This window comes from Pagrus pagrus (assembly GCF_965226575.1).
Source record: "Pagrus pagrus genome assembly, chromosome: 12".
Lineage (NCBI taxonomy): Eukaryota > Metazoa > Chordata > Actinopteri > Spariformes > Sparidae > Pagrus > Pagrus pagrus.
The window spans coordinates 6,089,367-6,102,150 of NC_140196.1; the positions used below are offsets into that span (position 1 = coordinate 6,089,367).

General features: G+C 43.1%; 1 long non-coding RNA gene across 6 annotated transcripts in view; it reads left to right on the forward strand.

Moving 5' to 3' along the window:
* LOC311265914 overlaps window positions 1–12,784 on the forward strand; it is a 67,626-nt gene that overhangs the window by 19,369 nt on the left and 35,473 nt on the right. The window lies entirely within an intron of this gene.

Below are 12,784 nucleotides of genomic sequence, written 5' to 3' on the forward strand. Positions count from 1 at the left end.
AAACATATATTACTATATTATATATTAACATTTACTACAGTATAACTATTAGATTCTCTGAGTAATTTGATGAACGCGACCAGAAAATGTTTATTTAAATGTATTTCAGTTTTATGAAAGGTAATCCTTCTTGTAAATTAAAATTATCAAAGCTTTTGTGAGAGACACGGGTTATATAATATACTTGCAACCAAATGGAAATACATGCATGTGAATTAAAGGCCCAATCAGTACCAAAATAGCCATGTTTTACATTACTGACGTACTGTAAACAAACCTTTCATAGCATCAGAACACTTGAATAACCTCGATTACAAAGCATCTTGTGTTATTCTGTGTATTTAAATCTGTGTCAATCCTTTTAAGCGATGGCAGATCTCAAGTCAGTGGTAAATGGTGAACCCTATGTTTACTCGTTAACCTTTTACTATTTTCTGTGCTGTTGCACCAGCAGGATGCTTGCACTGTACAACATTTCACAAACAGCAGTTATCATGAAAGGTTAAATGAATATGAACTTTTACTATATTTATAGATTAAACTTGTCTTTTCAGTCATTGTGGACATTTTTAAAAAAGACCACTCTGTTGTGAAAGGAATCCAGGTAGAGTGTACACCAATGAAACCTTGGAAAATATGAAAATATTAACAGAAAATGTAAGCCAACATGGATGACAGTGGCTTTGGGTTAATCGTTTCTTAGTTCCAGAACAACTAAGCACACTTCATCTAGTGTTGAAGACCATGTGACATGGAGAAGCGGATTAGAGAATTTTTCAGCAAGCATTCTTACAGTCCAACTTTGTAATAAATCATCTAAAACTTTGTCAAAAATGTACTTAATGCTCAAATATTTTCAGTTTATTTCAGTTATTCCAGACCAGAAGAAAAATGTGTTTAGGACATACAATATCAGTGTCAGTTTGACAACTGATTCCTTATATTTGATAATTATAATTATTTGCTTTAGTTTGGCGCTGTGACACCTTCGGACTCGGCTTTAAATGTGGGAAATGAGAGGTTAGATACACAGTTAACATTCAGCATACACTGATGATTTCTACAGTTAACATCTGATTTTAGTGTTTGTTCATGTGAGTGTGTGAGTGTATGCGGAGAGGCAGCTGCAGCGTCTCGCCTCTGATTTTATGATTATCACATATCAGGTTTCCTGTCCATAATTGTAGACTATGTCTCTGCATATCTATATTGGTCTGTGAGTGCGCTCAGCGTGGGCCCTCGCTCCAATCAGCTAAAGATTTCAGTGAAGACAGATCTTCATCACATGTAAGTGAAAAAGAGCCTGATGAAGTGTAAATCTGCCTCATCCGAAGGAGGAGAGAAATTGAGAGGAAGAGGCCCCCACTGTGCTCAGACAGCATGGGCCAGGTGGTGTGAGTGAGTGCAAAGTGAGAGGAGTTGAGAGGGTGTGTGTATGTGTGCATGTGTGTGCATGAGGTGGGGTGGGGGCAGCATTCAGCAGGCACCTGGTGCTGACAGGCTCTCATTGAAACTCTGCAATCCAATTCAGATTCAGCACCCCTATGCTGCTTTGAAGGGCCTCGTGACAGCTCATTCCTCCTCTCCTCTCCTCTCCTCTCCTCTCCTCTCCTCTCCTCTCCTCTCCTCTCCATGGGGTCCCATCATTACCTGCTGATTACAGAGCTGTCACTCCTTGCGTCTGACAAGCTTGCTGATTGGCACGAGTACGGGTGTGCACGTGTGTGCCCATGCGTTTGCTCATGCCCATGTGTTATGGCCTCCTCGTTGCGTGACCGCTTTCTTGACTCTAATGCAAGTGTGTTTAGCCATCTGTGTGGGCACCTGTGCGTGCATGTAAGTGTGCACCTATTCCTTACTCTGATTGTGATTGAAGGGGGAAGTGCTGGTGCTCTGCTAGAGGAAGAGGAAGAAGAGCGAAGTCGAGCTTTTGTTCACGAGGAGAGCGACCTTTGGGAAAACCAGTGCGAATGAACACTTTGCACATTGATGTCTATTTTTTTCTGTTTGTACACGTATTTCACATCAGTATTGCATCATGAATTATAAATGGTCTGCTGTGCTGTGTTGCTGTCATCACTGTACATGCGTTAATCATTCAGCATGTAGCATGTTGAATTTGACCAATTACTACCATTTAATTGACGTAATTATTTCACTTAAAGGGGAATCCCGTATGTTTAAAACTGGCAGTTAAGATGGTCATTTCTCCACGCCTGTCAATTCTGCTGATCTTTACAATAACCTCATGTGCTTCTTCTGCAACAATGTTAAAGGACCATGGACTTGTGCGATGATCTGCGGGGAGGAGTTGCTCTCCTGCCAGCAGCCTGCGTGTGCGCGTCTGCTCGTTTCTCTCGATCACAAATAACAGCAACACTATTTTCGAATAGATTATCAGTGTGTTTTCTTCACAGATTTGCTCGCACGTGGCACATAGAGAAAAAAGAAGACATACGGAAATTAATGCTGCATATAGCGAGGCAGCTGCTGCGCACTCTGTCTGATCAGCTCAATTGGTTAACATCGGTGCCTCCTGTGTCCCCCTGGCGTGATGTGGAGAGGGCAGAAAAGAGTACCGGCAGCATGTGAGAAGGGCTGGTACGCAAAAAAAAGTCACAGTACACCAAAGAGTTAATGTAAAAGTGCCAGAACTGTGTACCGGTGAGTACTGTTTCCACTCACATACCGCGCAACTGTCAAACAACGGTGACATAGTGTCCTTGTCTGATCCACCGCTCGCTCTCCATTGCTGGTGTAGTGATGGAGGAACCCAAAACTTTCCCACACAACTAATTTGTAAGAAAAAGAGCTCCTGTGTCTCATTCAACTCACCATACTGCATAGTCAGTCCTGTGTCTTCTTCTTCTTCCTCTTTTTGTTATTGTTTCTTCTTTTTCCGCTTTTACCATTTAATGAAGGTTGGCAAAGCCATCGACTACTAGTCCCTGAGCATCGTAACATCGTGATTTAAAAGGCTCCCCACCAGAGAGCACAATTAAGAGGCGTGTCCCCTCAGAGTTGCCGTAGGGCAAGAGTTGTTGTTGTTTGTGATATGTGGAGAGACGTAATGAAAATAAGTTTTTACTGCTAACTGCACTAACATTACGTCTCCATGTCCCGTTTATTATTTCCTTATTAAACCAGCTCAGTTAGGAGAACCCAAGACACTCGGTTAAATTTGTGGCCGCAGTGTTTCTTTTCCTCCGGGCAGCTATTTCGCTTAGTCATGCCGTTTTTATAGACAGTTTTCTTAGCTTAGCTTCCTTGTCTAGTCGGCCAACATTGTTTCATGCATGTGAAGCTGAACGGACATGTGGTGCGAAGACGAGGACGCTTTCAAACCTGGCACAGGCATGTATGTTGGTGGTAACGGGAGATAGTTTCCTCTGCATGGTGAGACAGTTGGAGATTCATTTCAAAGCAACGGTGGGAAACAATAATGTCATCGTCCATCACAATGTTTCACTGTAGACATCGCCATTTGCCAAATCGTCAGACATGGCCCAACCCTATTAGGCAAATTACTGCTACCCTCTGGATTGGAGTGTGGATCAAAACGGTTAGGCCAGAAACATGGTCCTGGCAAGTACACGAATGCAGTTAACAAACTTCATTCCTCAAAGGCAGGATATAGAGCTTATCAGAGCTTTTACATGGCCTTGGTAGTAAACAAACATGGTGTGTGTGGAGGAGTGTGTACTGCTGTTCCTACTGCACAGAAGGAAGAGAAACGGGAATAAACAAGGAGAGAAGAGAGCAAGTGATAAAGTGTCATAAATATGCTGATGCATACAGATGTTGCAGCGACCATGCGTCTGGCCTTATACTCTTGCCACAGTGTGACTGAGTCAGATGTATTCTTTGTGTGACTGTATGCATCAAACCGTAATGTCCATACAGCAATGATTTTGGACAAATACATGTACAGTTACACCCTTAAGAGAAACTGCTGTTCCTTTGTAAATATGACTAATTGGTAAAGAAACTGAAACATAGAAATGTACACAGTGAACTGCAGGTGGAAGTACAACAGTTGAATGCAGATGCAGCAGCCAGTGTCTCTCACAGAGATCCCACAGATACCCAGGTCATTAATGCGTACCGCAGCAAGGTCATTAACAAGTGCCAGTGAAGGGAAGTGGCCTGATTGGCTGTTTGACCTTTAAAGGGTAATTGCCACTTTTAAAAACTAATAAAGACACTGAGAGGCTGAGGGGAAGCCAAACCTACTTTACTGGAAACAATAACCCCAAACAATAAAGGTATGTTTCTCCATAAAAACATGGAGCGAGTTATTGGGAAATGGCTCTTTAAATGGAATCAAAGTGAAAACTGCAGATTTTTTCATTCCTCTCTGTGTTCCCTTACCTTTAGCTCTTAAATATTTCAATCACATAAAGTCAGCCCCCAGTTTGTTGTAATGTGCACTGTTCTTATTAATAGCGGAGGTTGCTGTATTTTGTAAGAGTTAACCCTTCACATGCCTTCCACTGTGTTAAAAAGACTTCTTCTTCAAAGTCTAATATCCAATTTTTCTGTCTGCTAAAAAGGGACTGGGAGATTTAAGTAGAAAACTTTATGTCAGTTTTATTGGCTCTGAGTTAAAAGGTGCCCTCTACTCAGCTAGCATGAAAGTCCGACTTTGAACAGCAGCATTTTGGAATATAGATTGCTTTCAGCAGCCAGACCATTGTCGCTTCAAAGCCACCTGAGATCCTCTTTGGCTCTCAAGCCTTAGAAATGATTCCTTGTAAAAGAGGAATAAAAATAGGATGATATCAGGTTGGAGCCGGGGACGGCAATGGCCTGAAATCAGAGGACAAGAGGAGAAAGACCAAAAGGATAGCGGGAGGAGGATAAACAGAGAAATTAATGACATAAGTCAGACGGCTTGACGGCACCTGATTTGCTGAAGATCACAGAGACTGAGAGGTAATAGACAAAACAGAGGAAAACCAGAAAGCATAAAAAGCTAACAAAATGGAGACGGGTGAAAAGATACACTGAGAGGAGCAGACAAGGTAATAGTGAACACGTTAAGCTTGAGCGAGTAAGGATAAAAGAAAGGCGAGAGGGTTAAAGGCTGAGATCAAAGCATCTACAGCAGAAAAACAACATCCAGAGAAACCAGACTGGAGAAAGACTGATTTCTTAGTTTGCTGGGCGACAGTGTGGTCTTCTTGGTTGGTGTAACACCTCAGTGGCGTGGCTGTACCAGTGCGATAATTACCATCTGTAAGTTTTTCTCCTTAAATGTGCCCATGACAAACATCATCACCACTGACACCACCATCACCACAGTGACTAGCAGGCACCCTGCAGTGGTGATTCAACATCATTAGTGAACATGACTGGCTGTGGGCATTAGAGACGCAACATTACACCGCGCCATGCAGGGTGCTAATGTCCTGGAAAACTAGATACCATCTCTTCACTTGTCATCCTTCACTCACTGAATTCTGTGGGACCCTGGCAGGAAAGGAGAAGACAGACGCAAGACACACAAGAGTTTGCTCGAGATGTTGATTGATACATACGTATGTGTGTGTGACACGCATACAAGAGGAGAATGAAAAGCAGAAATCCAACACATACATTGGTATTAAAGTGATCCATAGCTGCATTCACTCTTCAGTGTTTTCATCTCGGTGCAAGTTTGCTCCAAGCCCATATCTTATCCTCCATCGTCCTCGACCGTAATACATCACACGGCCTCCCATAGAGGCTCTGCAAGCTCCACAGAGTTTGCCTGCTGTCTGCTGGATCTGTCTTTAATGTTGCTCCTCCCTGCCACTAGATGCAACATCTGTGAAATGTGGGAAATGGTAGGAAAAACCCAGACATCACAGCAAGGGCTCACTTATCTGTGAGGACTGATGCAGCAAAGGCATTTAAACGGCATGTTCATGTGCTCGCGTGAGTGTGTCTGCGTGCGTGCATTACAATCTTCACAACAGCCAATCCAACTTGCCTACGTATGCGCATGCACGTGTGCACGGGAGCATGCCTTAGCAGCCCACAGCACGCAGTCCCATGTCAAGGCTATCATCATCTCACCTCCTGCTATTATCACCACGTCTGACAGCCCACTCCCAGCTAAATTAATTTCCCCTTCGTTCCAAGTGTGCCACCCTCCCTCTTGCCTTCACCACCCTGACCAACCCATTTCCCTGGTATTTGCCGCCGTCTTCTTTCCGCTTTTCTTTGTTCCACCTTTTCCTCTATGTCTTACAATTCAAGGAAAAGCCGGTTTTCCACTTGTTTTTTTTCTCCTTTATTCCTCCTCAGAGGTTGCTGTGCCTTACTGAGATGTGTCTCTATCCAGAGTCTAACAGTAGCTGCTGGACACGGACCTCATCTACAGAGACGGAAAGAGTACAAAAAAGTAGAAATAGGGAGAAGATTCAAAGGGACATGATGATTGTTTTGGTTGTACTGGCTCTGCAGAAACCCATTTGCACATCATTTCCATTAAAAAGCAGTAGACAAAGACGTGCACAGCAGCTACACAGTGGCTCGAAATTCTGTAATTTACATGTTTTCAGGCTCTCTTTGGAATAGCTTTTCATTTCTGTCACATGCCTATTCCACTGGAAAACCCACTTATGACTGTTACACGTGCGATTCTTGAATAAACATTAAGTCAGAGACGGCTGAGAAATGGAATCCAGCTCAGACAATTAGATTCACCATCTGCCTTGTCTTCCACCAGTTCCCTATGTGATATGAGTAAATACCAGCCAAGTTAGTTAAGCAAATGCCACAGACCCACTGGTTTGTGCTGGGAATGATCGCCTGAATATTAATATGGTTGTACATTGATAGTATGTTGATGTGAAGTAAAACTCCATTTGGAAAGGTTTAACGAGAAAGGCGGAGGGTATCGTTAGCTTGATTAAGCTGAGCCATATGCTCCAGTCACAGCAGAGGACCCCCCGCAACAAAACCCCGCCAAAACACGACGACAACCCTGAATCACAATGAAGATGCACTCATTTGCCGTCTGCTCACAGTGAATGCACCGGACCACATGAGGTCTGTCTCCTTCTCTCTCTGTCTCTATATGTGGGCTCTATTTTTATTCTGACATGCAGCGCAAGATGCAGCTTTGTGCCGGCAAAGTGGCACTTTCCTGAGGCTGGCCAACTCTTAGTTTTATCTTTGCTGTTTTCATATTTTGGCGACTCCATTGTTGTGCACCAAACTGGGACACAAAGCACTGTGGGGAGTTTGCCTGTGGCTTCCTGCAATGTTTTTTTTTTTTCTAACAAGGTGGATCAAGATTTGTGGTAACCACTGCATGCCTGCTTGAAGCAAGTCAGCAGGGCATATTTTTTCATATTTTATGCTATTTTCATGGAGATCTGTGGCCAAAATGTAAGATTTGAGGACCTTGTCATGTGATTACCAATCATAACTGTTGTCATCAAATTTCAGCCTTGATTGTGTGAAACATACTAAAAAACAGAATGCAGTTATTTGTAAATTAACTGTGTACAGACAACAGTTTTACAAAGTGTTCCTGAGCCCATGTAGTGTTATACAATCCTATGTTTCACAAGGTGGTGAACTTTGCCCCGTCCTATCTTGTGAACGACTGAGGCTTTGGAGGGTAACATTGTTTTCAAAGTCGATCACAGATTATAATCTACCCCTCCATTATGGATCTGTCGGTGCAACATGATACCACATTGCTTTAAATGTATAAAATGATTTGATTCTGATTTAATCCTTTCTGATCATTTATTCATCCTCATCCAACCCACCTGTGCTGCAGGTGTTGTTTGCACCAGCTATTAAAATGTCACAAATCCCATCTAATGTGCACTCGCTGTTCTGTTTCTGCTGGAATTGCTTTGCACTGTGTCTGTTTTTCCCCTTGTGTCTCGTCTCGTTGTCTGTATTTATTGCTGTCCCTCCATTGATTCCTTACCTCCTTCTTTATCTCTCCATATTCCGTTGCCTTCATATAGTTTACCTGTACGTACTTCTTCTGGCACATCCTGGCATTGTTCGTCTCTTTTCTTTGTCTCCCCTCGTCTCTCTTTCACCTCCCTGCCTCCATCACAGCATGCCGAACTTGGCTGAATGAACCTTTCTGAGGTACAATGCCATTACGAGCATGGATGCATGCATGTGTTCATGTGCGTGTGTCTGCGAGCGTGCGTCTGTGTGTGCTCGTGTGTGTGCGACCCAGACTCTTCCTGGGGGAAAACACGGATGCAGCCTTTTGTCTTCGCTCTTGTTTCAGATTATGGTTTGTTTTATTAATGCTATGGTAATCTGTTTTCTTCCTCGTCCTTTGGTCCCCGTGTCTCTCGAAATGGAGGAAAGCTCAAAGGACACCCATTGATCTAAGCGGCTCCAGAGACCTTGTGCCACTCAGCCAGTTTCTACCGTGTCAATCTTTCATGAATGCTGCTGGAGGAAAGTGGTCGTTGGGGAACTGCAACAGACAATATGCACAAAACAAAGGGCTGGAAACATAGTGAGCCATGTGGAATGGCCGGGCCCTTGTGAGTCTGCACGGCCAACTTGTTTTCCATTATACGCTTATTTACGCCGCTGTTATTCACTTGGATGACTGATTGACACAAAATGCCCGCGGCTAAACATGTTGCAGAATAAGCTAGGCGGAATAGATGTCGGAGTGGTGTTGCTGTCCTCATCATGAAGTAATTTGCCGCAAGTATCAATCAATCCGGTTTTAAACAATTTTCACGCTCCGCTGTGAGGAAGATTTGACCCAAACAGACTGAGATGTGTTTAACTTTTTATCTGATTCATCTCAGCATTCTTGGCACAAGTCCTCTTCATAAAAAATGTAGAGGACGTTTGAGGATGGATCACTAGTTTAACCTGCAGACTAATCAGATGCACACACACACTCTTGCATGCACACACACGAGCGCAAGAAGCCGACCGCTTTCAGTACAAGTGAGTGCATACAAATTCAGATGACGACATTATTTCTTTATGTACTTTTTCTTTCATTTTTGCATCTCCCCATCTACTCTTCATTTCCCTTCACCTGCAGGAGACAGCCCATGAAATATTAATTATGATGCACTATCAAGACTATGTGCTTAGCCTACCGAGAGGCAGTATGTGCATGTGCATTGGTGTCCTTCTTGGGGCTTGTGTTCTGCCTGCTAATGACCCATGTTTTCGAGACCTCTTGCCCTCTCTTTCTCCCCTCTTGTCGCCTCTCCCTTTTCTGCCCCTCTCACCTCTAATCTTGTACCTCAGCCTCCTGTTTCCCTCACCACTCTCCCCCCCTTCTCTCTCACCTCCTCCACCTCCCAACCCCAGATGCAAGTTTAAACAACTAGCTGTGAGCGCCGCTGACACCTCGTCAATGCAAATTCAATCTCCTCCAACTCTCCGTCTCTCTCATTTCTCCCGCGTCTGTCTCTTTTCACTCCCTTTCAGAGATTATGTGGTAATGAGGGTGTCTTGCTTGTTCGGCGAGACCTTCCTCACCCTGCTTTTCTTGTGCTCTCACATTTGCGCTCTCTCTCTCTCTCTCTCTCTCTCTGTCTTGCTCTCTGGTGTTGTCACTCTCTCATGCCATCCCCTCCCTCTACCTTCTTCTTGTTATATTAATTAGAAGTGTATGTGGGCCAGAGATGACCTGTGTGTTAATGTGAGCAGAGGGACTATGAGCCCGGTGGCTGCTCTGGCTTGTCAAGTGTCTTTTACAAGCCGTTGTCCACTTTTCATGTGCAAACAATTCTGAAAACACCACACTGGTGCACTAGCCTTATGACTGACAGCTAATGTTGACTGCAATTGAGCCCTTATATGTCGAATAAATAGCCATACAGAAAGATTTGATGAATACAGTGAGGAAGAAAATGATTCAGCTATAATGGAAACATACGTATATTTGATAATTCTGATTTAAATTGGTTGTTTTTGCTAATTGTACCACCACGTTTACTCAAAGATGACTGTTTGCTGGACGTGTTGGAAATACATGCAGGGAGTGAGAAGCGTCTGCCTAACCCTAATCCTCACAAGTAAGTGAATTTGTTGATTTAAACAGTCTTCCTTTTCTTATTGTTTTTCAAAGTAGCAGAAGATGTTCCCCCGTCGAGGCTCTGGTCTCGTTTCCAACAGAAGGAGCACTTACAGAGAGCTATTTTTCTCCCCTTCGATTACCTCATTCAAACCTGTGTGAAACCATTTTGCATCAGAACCCTGCCTTCCATTACCCCCTCTCTTTTTTAACGTACAAATACACAAGGCATTGAAAAGATGTCCGCATGTAATGTGTTTTTGAGTGCAGACAGAAGTAAACGGTCTTTTCAGTTACGCTCTATTATCATGCATTTGAATCCTCAACAAGAGGCCGGCCCAGCGTGGTAGAAAATGTCACCTGTCACATTAGATGATAATTGTACCAAGATGAAGGCAGCGGAGGCAGAGGCCCTGCTAAGCTATTCAGCTCTTATCTTCAGTGTGACTGCATTAGAAATGCACATGTAGGATGAAGGATTTCGCAAATGGCTCCCCACATGCAAAATGAAACCGCAACCTGATGTGTGTTCTTGGTGGGGAGGGGTGCAGCGCCTCGTGTGTCTGGACAAGAGAGGAAAGAATGAATGTTTAGAGGGTACAGTAGTTTGTGTATTTGTGTTTAACAGACGGATCAACGAGGAGCCGTGGTGCTCAGGGTCAACTCACGGTCACTGGCTTCCGGTGACGGACGACTCTCAAGCGTGTGTGTATGTGTGTGTGTGTGTGCAGGTGGGTGTAAATGTTCAGTTAATTCAGGTCATAACCATGTACAGAGAAGCTGTCAAAACACAAATTGCAAAGTGACGAATGACTCTATACATATGCATGCATGTCTATGTGTGTGTGGGTGAACATATGTCCTCCCGCTCAGACCTTCCTGTTCCCTCCATTGAGTGCACCATAATAATTCAACACATATTGCACATGTGCAAAGTTTAGATCAGGTACAAATCAAGAATCCTGTCTTCCCCTGACATTATTTATTCATCCATGGCTGGTTTTAGCTAAAACAACATGCTAACCTCTGGCTGATTGCCTCAGGGTTTGTGTGTGTGTGTGTGTAAATTGACTGCGTGCAACAATGTATGCCTTTGAGAGATGTAGAGTATGGGTGTGTGTGCATGTACAACATATAGCGTCCATATAGCTGCTTGCACATTCACTGCGGGTAGCGAAAAAACCCACCTGACCACATCTACATTAAGCCGTCCCACTGAGGGCTCTTAACCTGCTGCCTCCAGGCACTTATACATTAGATACAACATCTCAGACAGGGCAGGCTGCTGTAATTATGACACTCACCTTGTGGTTGTCGAGCTCCTACACGGTGAGGGGACAGGAAAGCAGTCAGGTTGTAGTAGGTGCTTATCATTCATTATGCTTCACATGACGAATCACCATATCTCTATAGCAGATGATCCCTTCACCTTCTATATTTAGAAAAAATCAAACTGTTTGACTGAAGAGCTGTTCAGTTGTAGGCTTTTCTACATTTTATCTGATTTTATAGATTTTTTCACAACCTTGTCATTTTATATCAGCGAGTAGTTTGTTAGCATTTTCAGCCCCTGCAAGTGTTGACTTAAATTTCATTCAATTGCGCTGAACAAATAAGAGTGCCAGTGTTCTGCTGCTGTACGTACAGTAAGTGCAGTTGTAGTATTAAAATTAGTTTTGGAAGATCAGATTTTCATTTTTGGTAACGCTTCATATGAAGGTGCTTGTAAAAAGTGTCAGTTAATAGGTAAGAAGTCCCTTGTAAGTTTTTTTTTTTATATCTTATGTGTTGATAAAACTATATAAGTGTTAACAATAGCATCATAAACATGTTACTTGTTAGTTTATAAGATATTATAGGCACTAGTTTGTCATTAATGAACTATAAAACTCACTTTAGATCTGGTAGTGGCAAAAAGCACACTTACCTGTTAGTTAATGCATAATAATGTATGTATTGATCTTGATAAAGCAACAGAAAAGTTTAGTAAAGGTTAACAATGACATAACAGGTAAGTGTCTTATAATCTAGTGGAAATGGAAAAATTGACAAACAGTTTTCACAGACTGAGAAGCTTTCTGTCCACAATATGAAGACAAACACAGGCGTGTGTGTCAAAAAACAGACCCCACATATGCTTTAATGTGACCACTGAGTTGCTGCAGCGTCGGTCCCACACAGAGGACTCTGGGGAGTAAAACACAAGGTCAGCGTCATAATGACACCTGCTTTCTCACTCTGTTTTAACCTCAGAACCTCTGACTTCCCCTTGAATTTTTATCCTTCCATTCTTTACTCGTCCACCACATTTCCTGCCCTTTTCCAATCACCTGCACTCACTCTTATTCTCTAATTCAGCCCCAGCATACGGACTCAGCTGGTAGTTTGCTCAGTTTATTCGGTACACCTGGCCAAAACCAATGAAGTTTAATACTGTCATTCCCTTCATGAAGGTTGTAATTGTTAGTTTTTTATTGAAACTGTCATTGTACTAAGAGGTGTTTTAATGAATTTGTGCATGCCATTTATATCATATATTTATTGCAGGACTGTTGTGCCATATTACATAAGTATTAGGTAGGGGTAGGGTAGGGTAGGGAGGGAGTGTAAAGTCCAGTCACTGTCCTTCTCTTCTCTGCCAAATCATCTGCCAAAACTCCCTGAATCCTGTCACCTCTACCATCTTCTGACCTGCTCGCCTTGTCCCAGCTCCTGTTCCTATTCCTAAAACCTGGCCTGTGATCTGTCGCCTTGTTATGA